Source organism: Zeus faber (genome assembly GCF_960531495.2).
Source record: "Zeus faber genome assembly, chromosome: 2".
NCBI lineage: Eukaryota > Metazoa > Chordata > Actinopteri > Zeiformes > Zeidae > Zeus > Zeus faber.
In genome coordinates this window covers 6,803,961-6,818,960 of record NC_137189.1, presented here as the reverse complement: position 1 = coordinate 6,818,960, position 15,000 = coordinate 6,803,961, and positions in this window count along the sequence as shown.

Here is a 15,000-nt window from a genome sequence, read left to right as displayed (position 1 = left end):
TTCTTTGTTTGGATGAATGTGTGGGTTTGTGCATAAATGTGTGTTTGTGTGCATGTGCGTGTCTTTAAAAGAGCCAATGTGCTGTGTTTGAAATACTATATTCCTGGAAGTGTGTGTTTTCAAATGTATTATCGTGAGCGTGTGAGTGTTTGTGTACAGTTTTGTGTCTGAATTTGTATATACACCGATCAGCCACAACATTAAACCACTGACAGGTAAAGTGAATAACTCTAATCATCTCGTTCCAATGGCACCTGTCAAGGGGTGGGATATATTAGGCAGCAAGTGAACAGTCAATTCTTGAAGTTGATGTGTTGGAAGCAGGAAAAATGGGCAAGTGTAAGGATCTGAGCCACTTTGACAAGGGCCAAATTGTGATGGCCAGACGACTGGGTCAGAGCATCTCCAAAACGACAGGTCTTGTGGGGTGTTCCTGGTTTGCAGTGGTTAGTACCTACCAAAAGTTGTCCAAGGAAGGACAATCGGTGAACAGGCAACAGGGTCATGGGCAACTATGGGCTCATTGATGCCGTGGGGAGTGAATTCTAGCCCGTCTAGTCCGATCCCACAGAAGAGCTACTGTAACACAGATTACTGAAAAAGTTAATGCTGCTATGATAGAAAGGTGTCAGAACACACAGTGCATCACAGCTTCTGCGTATGGGGCTGCGTAGCCGCAGACCAATCAGAGTGTCCATGCTGACCCCTGTCCACCACCCAAAGCACCTACAATGGGCATGTGAGCATCAGAACTGGACCGTGGAGCAATGGAAGAAGGTGGCCTGCTCTGATGAATCACGTTTTTTTCTACATCATGTGGATGGTCGGGGTTAGGGTCCGACCCGATGGAACAACCAACTTCCAGGACTTAAAGGATCTTCTGCTAACATCTTGGTGACAGATACCATAGAACACCTTCAGAGGTCTTGTGGAGTGCATGCCTCGACGGGTCAGAGCTGCTACGGCAGCACGAGGGGGAGCTACACAATATTAATTGTTGTTAATGTTGTTTTTAATGTTGTAGCTGATCGGTGTATACTGTATACTGTTTGTTTATATACTGTGTGTGTGTGTGTGTGTGTGTGTGTGTGTGTGTGTGTGTGTGTGTGTGTGTGTGTGTGTGTGTGTGTGTGTGTGTGTGTGTGTCATATTATTCTATATTTCTAAGACGCTGGATGTTCTCTCAGATGATGCAAGCTGCCAGATCAGCAGCGGCTAACCCCGTCTTAATCACATTTGCATTTTTATTTTGAGAGATTCCTCAAACGTTTGCATTATTGAGGATTTATGGTGAGCACTTGGCCTGATCTTCCATCAACTTCACTCATAAAGACGGCTCTCCATAACTCACGGCAAGTGGAATATATGCTCCACCCCCCCCCCCCCCCCACACACACACACACACACACACACACACACACACACACACACACACACACACACACACACCGACTCCAAGAGTAATTAGATAGCAGAATTCTGATATAGAAAGTTTGAATAAATCACTTTGTTTATGAGTGCCGAGGCCTTGGGAGCAGAGGAGGAAAGAAGCTGCCGCTGTTCCGTACGGTGAAGGAGGGCGAGGTTCTATTACACGGACCTGACTTTTACCGGAAATGTTCAAATGCAAAATTTTAATTTCATGTCATCCTTGTCTTTTTACACATTACTATAGATCTTTATTTCCAAGTGTTTTGTTTAATTCTGTTTTTTTTGTTTTTTTACCAGTTCTCATTTACTTTGTGTTTTAATTATTGTTTTGCTTTGGGATTTTTTCAGTGAATGTGAGAAGAGCTAATTTGGCAGATCCTACATCATGGGGCTCTGTATGAAATTAATTCACGCTTAACGATTGTCACATAATAATAATAATAATAATAATCATAATAATAATAATTATTATTATTATGATAATTATTATTTTATTATATTATAATAGTAATATTATTAATATTATTTTTGTTAATGAAAAACTGACGTCAGTGGTGTGTGGATCTCAAGGGGCTGGTCAGTGGGGGAAAATTAGGGACAAACTGCCTATAGTAACTGGCCAGCCCCAAGAACTGCTTTACCTCCTTTGTGGTCTTGGGTCTCGGCGTGTTCGCGACCACGACAGTCTTAACAGATTTGGGTCGGACCAGGCCTTTCCCCATGTGGTACCCCAGATACCATACCTCCCTCCGCCCCACGGCACACTTCATAGGGTTGGCGGTGAGCTCTGCCTGCCTCAGGGACTCGAGCACTGCATTCACATACCGCATGATGTTGGTGTTAGTATGAATGATTACGTCAACTAAATAGGCAGCGTTGTATGTTGTGTGCGGGCGCAAGACCCGGTCCATCAGTCTCTGAAAGGTGGCTGGGGCGCCAAACAAGCCGAATGGAAGTGTGTGAAAGTGGTACTACCTGAACACAGTGGAGAACACAGACTTTTCCTTGGACTCTGGGGACGAGAAAATCTGCAAGTAGTCTTTGGTTGAATCAAGTTTCATGGAGAATCGAGCTGTTCCTAACCGGTCGGGGAGTTCGATGACCTGCCGCATCAGGAAGGTGAATTTGGACACCGCGTTCACGTTTCGGTAGTCGACACAGAACCGGACTGACCCATCGGGCTTACCCACCAGCACAATGAGGTTGGACCAGTCACTCATGGACTCCTCTATTACCCCCATGTCCAGCATGGCCTGGACAACTTTGCCTTTATGTTCCGGTAGGCGATATGGCCGAGAACGCACCTTCATGCTCGGGGTCGTTTCAACATGGTTGTGGATGAGCAACGTGATGACTGGCCAGGGGGAGAAAACATCAGAGAAGCAACGCTGAAGCACGGCCACATCCAAGCTGTGGGACCGATGGTCTCAAAACAGGGCCGCGGTACAATCGGCCACTTTTGGAACCTCTGGCCCCAACTCATCCCTCTCGACTCTCCCTCCATTCCTATGGATAAGGAATGGATAATCCTGTGGAGACCTGTGGAACCTCTCGCACCGCGAACAACAGAGGGTCCAACCACTTGTCCCAATTACAGCTATCATCGTGCACGAACCTTGGAATCATGTTTTTCAGGGTTTTGTTATAGCACTCCACCAGGTCGTCGGTCTGGGGGAGGTAAACGCCAGTCCAAATTGAGCAGACGCCCACTAATTAGTAGAGTTCCCGTGTACATGAGGCAAAGGTAGTGCCCTGGTCAATAAGGATTTTGTTCAGAATCCCATCTAGGAAGATGACCTGAAACAGTGCCTGTGCTACATTTTTGGCCATTACACTGTGCAAGGGCACTGCTTCGGGATATCGGGTTGCGTAGTCCCCGAGAACTAACACAAAACAATACCCATGAGCACTATGGTCTAACGGCCCGACAAGGTCCATCACGAGTCTTTCCGACAGGGCCTCGACTAGGTGGAGTGGCCTCAACGATGCCCTTGGCGTAGCCAGAGGATTGAACAACTGCCACTCAGGACATGCGGTGCACCACTTGCGTATGTCTGCTCAAATGCCCGATGATAAAACCAAGCCATTATCTGCTGGAGTGTTCTGGCCATCGAGTTAAGGTGAGCAGCCTGGAAAAGCATTTCTCAGCGGCGCTTCAGAACCAGCAACTCGGTAATTTCCTCCCCTGACTGAGTGTCATGGCTCACTCCATACAACCTGTCCCTAATCAGTTAAAAAAAACAGGTGAGCGAGCGTAGCGTCTGGGCACACCAACGAGCCATTGATTGTCACTACCTGTTCAAAGGCCACGTTTAGGGTATCATCTCGTGACTGTGCTGTTGGAAAATCGTCAACAGGGGACTTTTGGGTCCGGGAAAAATCTCACTTAGAATTCCCCCGCTCCCAGCCCCGTCAAGTCTGTCGATGTTCTCTCCGCGTCACCTTGCGCCACGCAGCACTCACCTCTCGCTACGGACCGTGAACACACTCCCCAGCTTACCTTATTAATTTGTCGAACCCTGGCCAATCTGTGCCTAAAATCAGGGAGTGAGACAGGTGGGAACTAATCGCAGCCTTCACCGTATTCTGTTTCCCCTTGTAACAAATTTTGACACGGACTATCGAAAATGCGTGAATATCCCCAAGCACACAGCAAAATTTCCACCCATGATGCCTCCACTAATGCCTCGGGTCAAACCTGGCATTGCTGGATCATCGTCTGCAAACAGCAGGAATCCAGCAAAGCCTGATATCTACCCCCTTGTAGCCTTACCGGTACGTGGTAGGCGGTCCAGGACGGGCCTCTGCAGGGCCCTGTTGTCCAGACGGTCCTCGGGAGGAAGGGCCTGGGTGTTGAGCTGAGCCTCCCCAGTTAGGAGGGGAGCAGCTGCAGAGCCCCTTCGGGCTTACCCCTGCAGGTCATGCTCTCCCTCTCAGTCCCGCTCACGGTCCTCTGCAATTACTGGAACTGCTGGGCCTGGTCGATCTGGACACTACCCGTGAGCATCTGCTACAGTAGTGAGTGCTGACTCGCGTTGTTCCAGTCCGTTTCTGTTCGGGGACCAATATGTGGTGGGTTGGTCACGTTGGGGTAGGGAATTGACGAGGCAACAGTCTGCCTCCTCGTCTTTCTCTCTCTCTCTCTCTCTCTCTCTCTCTCTCTCTCTCTCTCTCTCTCTATCTGCCGAGGTTTCGCCTGCATCTCCAGACTCCCGCTCACACCAAACTCACTGCAAGACAAAACAGACATTAAAGAAAACTTCCTGCCCCGAGTCAAGCCAATCAACGCCGCTGGGGGCACTGATTCACCCGACTCGAAGCAGGTGTGCTAACGGAGGGAGAAGCCCGTGCCGGCGTCTGCAGACCATGGCTTAACCGCGGCCCTCGGCCTGCTACACATTTATTTATTGTGTATGGGTTTTGAAATCTTTCCATTCTTTTTGTGTTTTTGGGTTCCCTTCCTGATGCCTCAAAGTAGCCCCGATTTACAAAGTGCCATAAAATAATTCTGTTCCCCAAAATGGATTAATAATCATGATAAATAATTGTGGTCACAATATTGACTAAAATAATCGTGATCATCATTTTATACATAATGCAGGCCTACTTCGGAATGATAACCGCCGATAATTTCGGGATAAGATCCCACCCACAGCTGCAAATACCGTGGCTCAAAGAATCACACTGTAACCAGGCCGGAACAAATTAACTTCTGCAGTCACAAAACACACCGGAACAGAGAGCCAAAGCACACTCGTTCATTGAACTTTAACTAAGTGCCGACTATCCTGGACCCTGCGTATTGCCGCCAGCAGCTATATTTATTATTATTATTATTATTATTATTATTATTATTATTATTATTATTATTGTTATTATTATATATAGTAATACTACTACTGCTACTCATCATAATAATTATAATATTAAAAGTAAAGCACATTGTTGCAATTGATGCTTATCATTTACTTACATAAATACAATCTTCATATCATCAAAGCTAAGTTTATTCAAATATTTTAATATTTTCTTTCATTTTATTTCATTTAATGTATTGTTTTAGCCCTTGAAGGCATTATCTATCGTTGAACATCTGTCAAAATGCTCACACCTCCAGACAATTATCACAAGAGGACCTGAGCTTGTGTCTGAAAGCAACATGTCAAGTCAAGTTTATTTATATAGCCCTTAATCACATCACCCGGTCCCGGTCATTTTCGTTCTCATAGTCACGAAAATGAATCTATTGAATCGTCTTCCAGAGTATGATCGTCCAACGTTTTTCTTGCTATACATAATGAAATTTAAACAATTATAGTTGAATGGAGATATTTGTTTGTGCTACATAAAACAACATTTTTACCAATTCATTTGAATGGGGAAATTTTATTTGACTTAGAAGCAATGGGCATGGGAGTGGTGAGTCCAGCATCAGGTCCAGTCCAGGTTGGTCGGAGCAGTGTCCTCCTCATCTTCTGGGAATGGTTGCCACCGGTCTCCCCCTGGCTCCATGACCACAGCAACAGCCTCTCTACGCTCGCAGCAGAGTGACCCCACCCACCTCAGAGCAGGAGGGGGGTTGTGGGGTAGAACACAGTGGGCTCATATCCAGACGTCAGATCTTTTATGTAGGACTAGATGTTAATATCCCTTAATTGCACACGTGAGAGATAAGTTTTCTTCCTCCGGAGCATACAGGAAGTGGAGTACAACAGTGACTGATTCTCTCTCTCTCTCACTTTGTTTCTCTCCTTCTCACTCTTTCCTTCTCTTTAAATTCTAATGATGTTCCCTCCAACGCAAAACGAGTGTTTTTTCGCCAAATCTTTAGGAAATGAATGAGGCCGAGTTTTTATTAAAAAGGATTTGAATATTCAAAATGAACGCTTGGCTGATCTTTTGTTTAAGCCCTCTTCCTGTCACCAGTTATTAGCTCAAGAGGGTGAAAAGTTTCCCATATTTTTGACAAATTCCACGTTGGATTTACACTGGAGGGGCTTTTATTAAACCACTATTTACATTGACTTATTCCCATCCCGGCTCTCTGGGAAAAAAAGTTTGAACTTGACATTTTTCGAACCAAGTTCTGTGTTTTTCTTATTAGCTATTATTATACATTTGCAATGATGCCCCCCCATCACCACCACCACCACCACCCCCGAATGAAGATTTCCACTCAGTGTTTACCCAGATGTAATTGGCTATCTTGCGAGAAGAGAGAGCAGGGTTATTTGGAGCGCGACTGAACTTTTCCGGATTGGAACAGAAATAAATCGCCTCCATATATAAACCCATTCCGGTGAAACACACGGGTGAGGGATCCGGGTTTTTTGGGGGGGAAACAAAACGAGTCAACGTGTATGTACCGCACCGTGCGACAGTGAGTGGACACGTCTAAACCGAAGCGACGATCGGCGTTTTTGGGCGTCATCGCGTTGTTTGCTCGATGGAACCAGGCGACCGTAGGAGGGAGGGGGCGGGTATTCGGCAAAGCGGGCGCGATAATTACCACCGCGCGCCCTCTGAGTGTGTGAAGCTGCTGTGAGGAGATGGAGGTGGTGGTGGGGGGTGGGGGTGGATCAAAATAATGACATGTCGAACCATGAGAGGAAAGGATTAAAAATGAAAAAAAACAAAAAACAAGCAGGCGGGAGAGAGAGAGAGAGAGAGAGAGAGAGAGATGAAGAAGAAGAAGGGAAAAAAACTAGATTGATTGTTTTTTTTGCATGAAAAGCGGTTCAGCGGTGTTGAACAAGTGGAATTCGGTGCAGTGATTCAAAAAAGGACGAGTCGCCCTCTGCGTGAGGCGCGTTAAACAAACCAAGTAATAGTGGCAGACTTCCCATTAATTAAGCTTGAAGGATTCGGTTACAATCCTCCATTTGTTGATGGGGAATTGCATACTTCACAGCCTCTGCCCCTTTGATGGTAGTTTGGGGACCCAACAAATTGATTGATGGATCGCTATTTGCATGTATCTTAAAATGCATCTTTCTCTCTCTCTCTCCCTCTCTCTCTCTCTCTCTCTCTCTCTCTCTCTCTCGCTGTTTTTGTTTTTGAAAACAATGAAATGGAAGCGTGTGTGTGTGTGTGTGTGTGTGTGTGTGTGTGTGTGTGTGTGTGGGTGTGTGTGTGTGTGTGTGTGTGTGTGTGTGTGTCTGTGCGTGTGCGTGTGCGTGTGCGTGGGCGTGTGTGGGTGGGTGGGTGGGTGGCTGGGGCTTGGGCCTTGCGAAACGGAATTCATTTTCCACCAGATTATAACGCGATCATAGTTGGTCTGCTTTTTATTGAGCTAATCAGAACACACACACACACACACATGCGCACGCGCACACGCAAAAATACGTCTCATTTTGTTTAGAATCTGATTTGATTATTCCGTCTCAGCGTGTTCTATTCGAGCGTGCACCGTATCTATGACATTCTCCTCTTTATTCATCTCCAGACTTTTTTTAAGATCAGTGCTCTGCAGTTATATGGACTTTCCTTTAGGTAATACGCACTAAATATCTCCCGCTTTGAGGAATTGTATCACTTTGTGTATCCGCCACACACACACACACACACACACATAAAGAAAAATAAAAAAAATTGGTGTTGTGATTACGCAGGAGAAAATTGAAACCTTTTGGGAGTTTTTTTTCGCCTCTTTTAAAGAAAATTACAGATTTCACTGTGTCCGCCTGCGATTTCATTATTGATGAGGCAAAGTGAATTGGCAGAGCTGGAGGTGGTATTGGTGGTGGTGTCCAGAGCTCTGCATTAAGTGCAATATTCAAATTGTCCCCTACCCCCCCCCCGGTATGAGGTGTGACCTTCGGTTGCCATGAAAGCCCGGCCTGATAACCGCAGCAGTTAGTTTGCCTGAGGCATATGAGATATAAGCATATGTATATTGATATATTGAGGTGGTTCGTCCCTGGGCGATGCAATGAGGGACAAAAAAAAAAACGGAGGGATGGAAATATATATTTATATCCAGGTGTCCGGTGTTGGAGCGAGTGCTGGGTGTGTGTGTGTGTGTGTGTGTGTGTGTGTGTGTGTGTGTGTGTGTGTGTGTGTGTGTGTGTGTGTGTCCGTTGATGAGAAGGAGTATCGGGGGTGGCTCACGCGGCGTGCGGTTGAATTTACTCGATCTAGTGTATGCAAGGGGGTTTCAATCTCCCAGCAAAGCATTTGAATATAGGCCACTGATTTATTACCTTATTTGGTCTGTCTTCTGTATGCAAATGCAGAAGGGCGGAGGGGGGCGAGGGGGTGGGGGTGGGGGGGATCTAGGGGTGAGGGCGGTTGTGTAGTAGTAGTGATGGCGTGGGGGTTAGTGGGGGTGTTGGACTTTTGTTGTATGCATAATGAGATTCCCAGGGTCATCCCTCCGGTATGTCAGGGACCAGTAGCGAAGCAAGCCTCCGAGGGATGAAGGAAATGGTGTGTGTGTGTGTGTGTGGGGGGGGGGGGGGCGCTCTGCATAGTTCCTCAGCTCGTGTCCCCCACCCACTCTTTAGCCCTTCTGCCACCGTCTTCCACCTCCACCAGCGCTTAGCGTCTTGGCTCGTTGGGAGTGCATTAGCCCTCATGACAATGGAAACCCCCCCCCCACACACACACTTACACAATTATGGATCTGATCTGTGTGTTTAATAATTGCCCTCTTCAGATGCATTCAATTGTGTCCAAATGGGAGTGGAATTGATTTTTTTGTAGGATATTAGCCGATTACTTTGAGTGCCCCTGCCCCGCCCCCGCCCCCCCGCCTAATTTGAATCGATTTGAATAATGGTTATTCATGTGATCGTTTGCCTTTTGCTACGGCCGTCGCCACCACCGCCGTTGCCACCATCAGAGGAGCAACGCGGGTTTATCCGATGAGCGCGCTGCCGGTCAAGGCTTCGTTGTTATCGACGACGAAGCCTGGGAAAAACAAGAGATTTCCACAAGAAGCGTCTTTGGACGGTGATGATTTTGTCATTGATAAAAGCCGCCGCCTTTCAGGGCCCTCCCTTTGGCCTTGCACAAATCAAACTCTATCAAGGTGGCTGCTCTTGATTTGTCGCTGCTTGTGTTGTAAATAGATATATCGCTTTCATTTACCTGCCCACGTGTGCGGCTCCCAATCGTAAACCCGGTTGATCAGAATGAAAATTTATGAAAAGATGCCCTGCCCCGACATGGTTTGCTGAGCGTGTATGCAAAGCTCCGGCGGCCTGAGTGCTTTCATCCCCCGAGCATCGTGAATGTCTCCACGACCAAAAAAAAGGAACCGCGGGACACATAAAGTGATTTACCCCAACCCCTCCCCCAACCAATAGATAGACAATAGGTCTGTCTGACACTTAAAATATTAAAGAGTGGAATATGCACCACTACGTTGATCTCCACCATCAATATTTAAAGTCCTCTTATGCATGTATGCTGAGTTGTCCAATTTCATTAAGGCCATTTGTCATCCTGGAGGGCACCGGCCCTGGGGCCCAAGCCGCCCGGGGTGGGGTGGAGGGTGGGGTACTAGGGGGGCGGGGGGGGGGGGGGGGTGTCACTAGTGTCCATGAGGTGAAAAGCTACTTACCCTGCTCAGTGAACAACAGATTATAATTGCTATAGAGATATGGTATGGCTCCGATTCTCCATTAACAGTGCTGGGTCGATACCGAATGCTGAATCGTATATAAGAAGGGAAAGAAGAATGAATCTGATCTGATCCTCTAACAAAAGATAAGTAGATATTTTGGTCTTAAATGCTCTTATTTCGCACAAATTTGCCCTTTCAAGTGATATTTCCATTTTTTTTAGTTTGAAAGTCTTAATAAAACAAGTCGACGGTTTTGCACGTCGTGTTGTTGGCGATCTATGACTTCCTGTAAAGTAGTAAAGATGGAGAGGTGGATCGATAGAAAGACAGGCAGATAAATAGATGGATGGCTAGATAGATAGACAGACAGACAGACAGACAGACGGATAGATGGATAGATGGATAGATAAAATATTGTATTGGTATCATATGCTATCAGCCTCAGAAAAAAGTAGTGTTGTGCCATCTCTAATCTATATGTACATACAGTATATAGAGTATACTGTCGATATGATATATGTTGTTATGTAATATATATACTGTGTGTTATGTATGTTATATAATCCTTTATATAATATTTTTATTGACGCAGCATCGCTGAGGTGACTCTTTGAAGAGCCCAGAGAGCTCCGACCGCCGTTAAAACCCTCGACGCCCAATGTGGATTTAGACGCTTGTCAGGCGTCCTCCACGGCGACGCGGTAATTCGCTTTCAGACCGAGGAGCGCGGCGGATTCCGCCCCATTCAGACTCCACCGCGTGCACCTCTTCTAATGATGTGAGTAAATACGAGTGTGGCGCTAAGAGTGATCGGAGCCATTTGAATAAATCAACAGCATTTGGTTTTCATTTACTTTGAATTATGCCTGAAATGTCATTGTCTGGGTACACACTTGGCCGTTGTTATGGAGAGAATGAATAAGTGTTGGTGAGCGAACAGAGAGGGGGGGGGGGGGGCGTGCTACCGGCGGGATTGTGTCTTTTCCCACCATCACGCCGAACCACACTACATGCTATACATGTGGCACAGTATTTGCCATGGGTACATTTGGCTCGTGTTTATCACATTTCCACTAACAATACATCTCGATTCCTAAAGGCTAGAATCTGAAATGTGACATTTTAACAACCCTTATTCCTTTCATGCTGCACCATTTCCTTTCTGCACTTTAGTGTCATTTTCATTCCAAACCTGAATTACCAATTTGTCTTTGTGGCACGGGCAATTTACATGCATCCATTTCATTTTTTTTTATATGCAAAATGCACTAAAGTGTAGCATTTTTCCCATCACAAGGATATTTTCCCAGGTCTAATTTCATGGTTTTGATGGCGAGTGAGTCTGTCTCAGAGGAACTGTGCCTCTTGTTCTCACTGCTCCTGGGTGACGTCCTGATGACAAGTGTCTTTAATATGCATGGAGAATGGCAGGACCCACATTTTGTCCCCACAGTTTTGCATGTTGAGCGGAAATTGCCCAGCGTTGGGTCTGTGGTTACTGTAGGAGACGGATGTCAGTAACCATTCAGAGAGGGGGTGGGGGGGGGCAAAAAAGAGAGTTTGGCTTTTTATGATTATTGCTTCTGTGTACCACCATTTAAAAAAAATAAAAAAATAAAAAAAACCGAAGGGTGTGAGGAATTGTCCACGTGGTGTTTTTTTGGGGTTTTTTATTCCCCGTTTGTCGTTCTGTGATTCCAGATACGAGGATTTGCAGATTTTTCCTCCCAGGTAGGTGGAAACTCTAAAAAAGCCCCAAAAGCCGAACAAAGAAGGTGTTTTAAAAGGCAAAAGGGCGTGGTCTGGTTTAGAGGGTGGACCATCTGACCGTGATGAACCCCAGGTCATTTGAAAGGTCAAATCAAGTTTTGGCCTTTTACCATTATCTTACTGAACATTCACCGTATTATATTTCCTTGATGATAGCTATATATATATATATATATATATATATGTATATATAGATAGATATATATGTTTTTTTCTTGTGTTTTAATGTATATAAATAGATAGATAGATAGATAGATAGATAGATGGATACAGTAGATAGATAAATAGATAGATAGATAGATATGTATAGATAGATGTATGTATGTTTTTTTCTTGTGTTGTAATGTGTATATATGTAAATATATATATATATAGATATACGTATGTTTTTTTCTTGTTTTTGAATGTGTGTGTATATATATATATATATATGTATATATATATATATACATATATATATGTAAAACACAATAGATATACAGTATATTCAGTTTGGGACCTGAAAATTGGAAAAGTGTTGATGCCGAACACAGAGGGGAACATAAAGAGTGTGTGTTCTCAAAGTGTCCTTGGCTCAAACGTGTCCCCAGAATTTCATTGTTTACCATTGCTACCTACCTACCTACCTACCTACCTACCTACCTACCTACCTACCTACCTACCTACCTACCGTAAACTCAGCTTTTCCATGACACCACTTCATGTTTTTCCGCAAAAAATTCACAAGAGTCATTGAGTATTAATTAAAAAAAAAAGTATTTCAATGTGCCAATGTGTGGTGAGAGCGTTTACTGGTGTGCTTTTTTTCCAACTGACTGACTTCCCAAAACACTGACTTCCTATAGCACGTCACACACACACACACACACACACACACACACACACACACATACACACACACACACACACACACACACACACACACACACACACACACACACACACACACACACACACACACACAGAGCAGATGTTATGCAATAAAAAAAGGGTTTTTGGGGGGTCTTTAAGAGATTTCCATCCAATATCTCTCCCTCTTGTGCGTTGTAAGCCACCGAATGAACGACTCAGATGTATAGACCGATGCTGTGTGTGTATCTGTGTGTGTGTGTGTGTGTGTGTGTGTGTGTGTGTGTGTGTGTGTGTGTGGGTATGGTTGTGGGTGTGGGTGTTGGCCTCATTACTTTCCCACACATCTTCCATTCCTTCATCACTCTTCTGCCACTGTTCAGGCTGCGCCAGGGCCAGGAGACGCTGCTCTGAGTGTAATTACCTCACCTACTGGGTGCATCTGGTCAACAGAGATATTTATAACATGTTTATGGCACACGTGTTATGATGGCTACAATCAAGAACTCTGTCTTTAATACGATACATAGTAATATCTGTAAAGTGAGCGATGCGAGATTGAGATGGTTTGGACACGTGTGTAGGAGAGATGAGGGTTACACTGGGAGAAGGATGCTGAGGATGGAGCTGCCAGGCAAGAGGAAAAGAGGAAGGCCAAAGAGAAGGTTTATGGATGTGGTGAGAGAGGACATGCAGGCGGTTGGTGTAAGGGAGGAAGATTCTCAGAAAAGAAAGTATTGAAGGCAGATGATCCACTGTGGCGACCCCTAACAGGAGCAGCCCAAAGAAAAAGAAGAAAGAAGAAGATACTGTTTAATAACGCATATTGCCATGTTTGGCATTTTGCTCCGAAATCTTAAAGATCCAATCACAAGCAATACGTAAGACAGGTGCATTCTCAGAGCAGGTTTATTTTTATGATTTTATTATTGAACAAAGGAACACGGACAGCGGCGATCAACGTAGTGTTCCATAAGTTCCTATCTACTGGTTTATCTCAGTGGTAATGCATTTTCAAAATTTCCAAGAAAAATAAAATTGAGCTATTTCTATACATTAAAAAAACACCATGATGAGTTTTCCATTTTTATATATAAAAAACAACATTAAAAAAAGCATTTATTAAAATGTATGTTTCGCCAGTGATTTGGCTGCAGTTCCAGTTCCCTCAGAGGCCACTAGGGTCTGGGAAATCACTGGTGACGTTTTTTTATCGGCTGCGTGGAGAAGTGACCCAGACGTGTCAATTTTAGGAATATTGAAAACAACAGCGATTTAAATATATTTTAACACAGTTTGATAATAAGTTTTATGTTATGAAATACCACCAATGCTTTCATTAGTTATTGCGTGAAAAATAAGAATAAATCTGCTTTCTGCTTATTGCTTGTTTAACACGTTGATCCTCTTTTGTCTCACAATATGTCGTACAGTATGATCTCCAACTCTGCAGTCTTGCAGTTATCCAGTTTAAAAGTATCTATATATTGTGTATATATAAATATATACACAGTAAAAAAAATATATATATATATATATATTTTGTTTGTTTTTATAGAAGTCTGCCAAAAGTAGCTTTTAATATAATTGAAATGTGAGCTACAACTAATTGTTTCAATTGGTCAGTGGGATGTGTTTCTACATGTTAAATATGTTTTTTCTTTGCGTTTAAAATGAGTCTTGATCGATAAGCAAATCCTTCAGCAGCTCTCGGTCTCTGGTACAGTATAGACTGTTATAAAACACATTTAAACTGATTGCACTCTTTCGAAAATCATTTCGATGTAGTTTTATTTCATGTTGGGGAAAAAACAAATTGACCTCTCGTGCGAAAGTAGAGCAATAGCACCCTAACCCCCGCGAGCTCCACCAGTAGATTATCATGGATTCAGTAGGAAGCGTGCACTATCGGCACGCCATGTCCATATTTAACACCGTATTTACAGTACAATGCTGCGTTCTAGTCTAACTCAGACATCGGTCGTTCAGAGTCAGTAGTCCAGGCAGGTAAATGTGTTCGGATTTGTCCGAGTTCCGACCTCAGTGGAACTCAGCATAACTGCCACCGTCCTGTCAGGTTGCCGGGGACGTCTGGTGGTGGGGACGCGGAACTACGGCAGCGACACGGGGACGCTACATTTTTTGCAGCTTCGCAGGACATGGGAGGTTATTTTTTTTAGGGAGAGGACAAATAAGCAGCAACTACATCCAGGACGATCTCGTCACCTTGTATCCGTGAAACAAACAAATGGCCAAACTAAGCGATCCCGCCAAACTAAGGGAACAGCCGGGTTGATTATTTCCGCCCGAGCAGTTGCACTTGAAGTCCCGGAATCTTGAAACAAGGTGGAGTAATATCAATGCATTGCGACCTCCAAAAT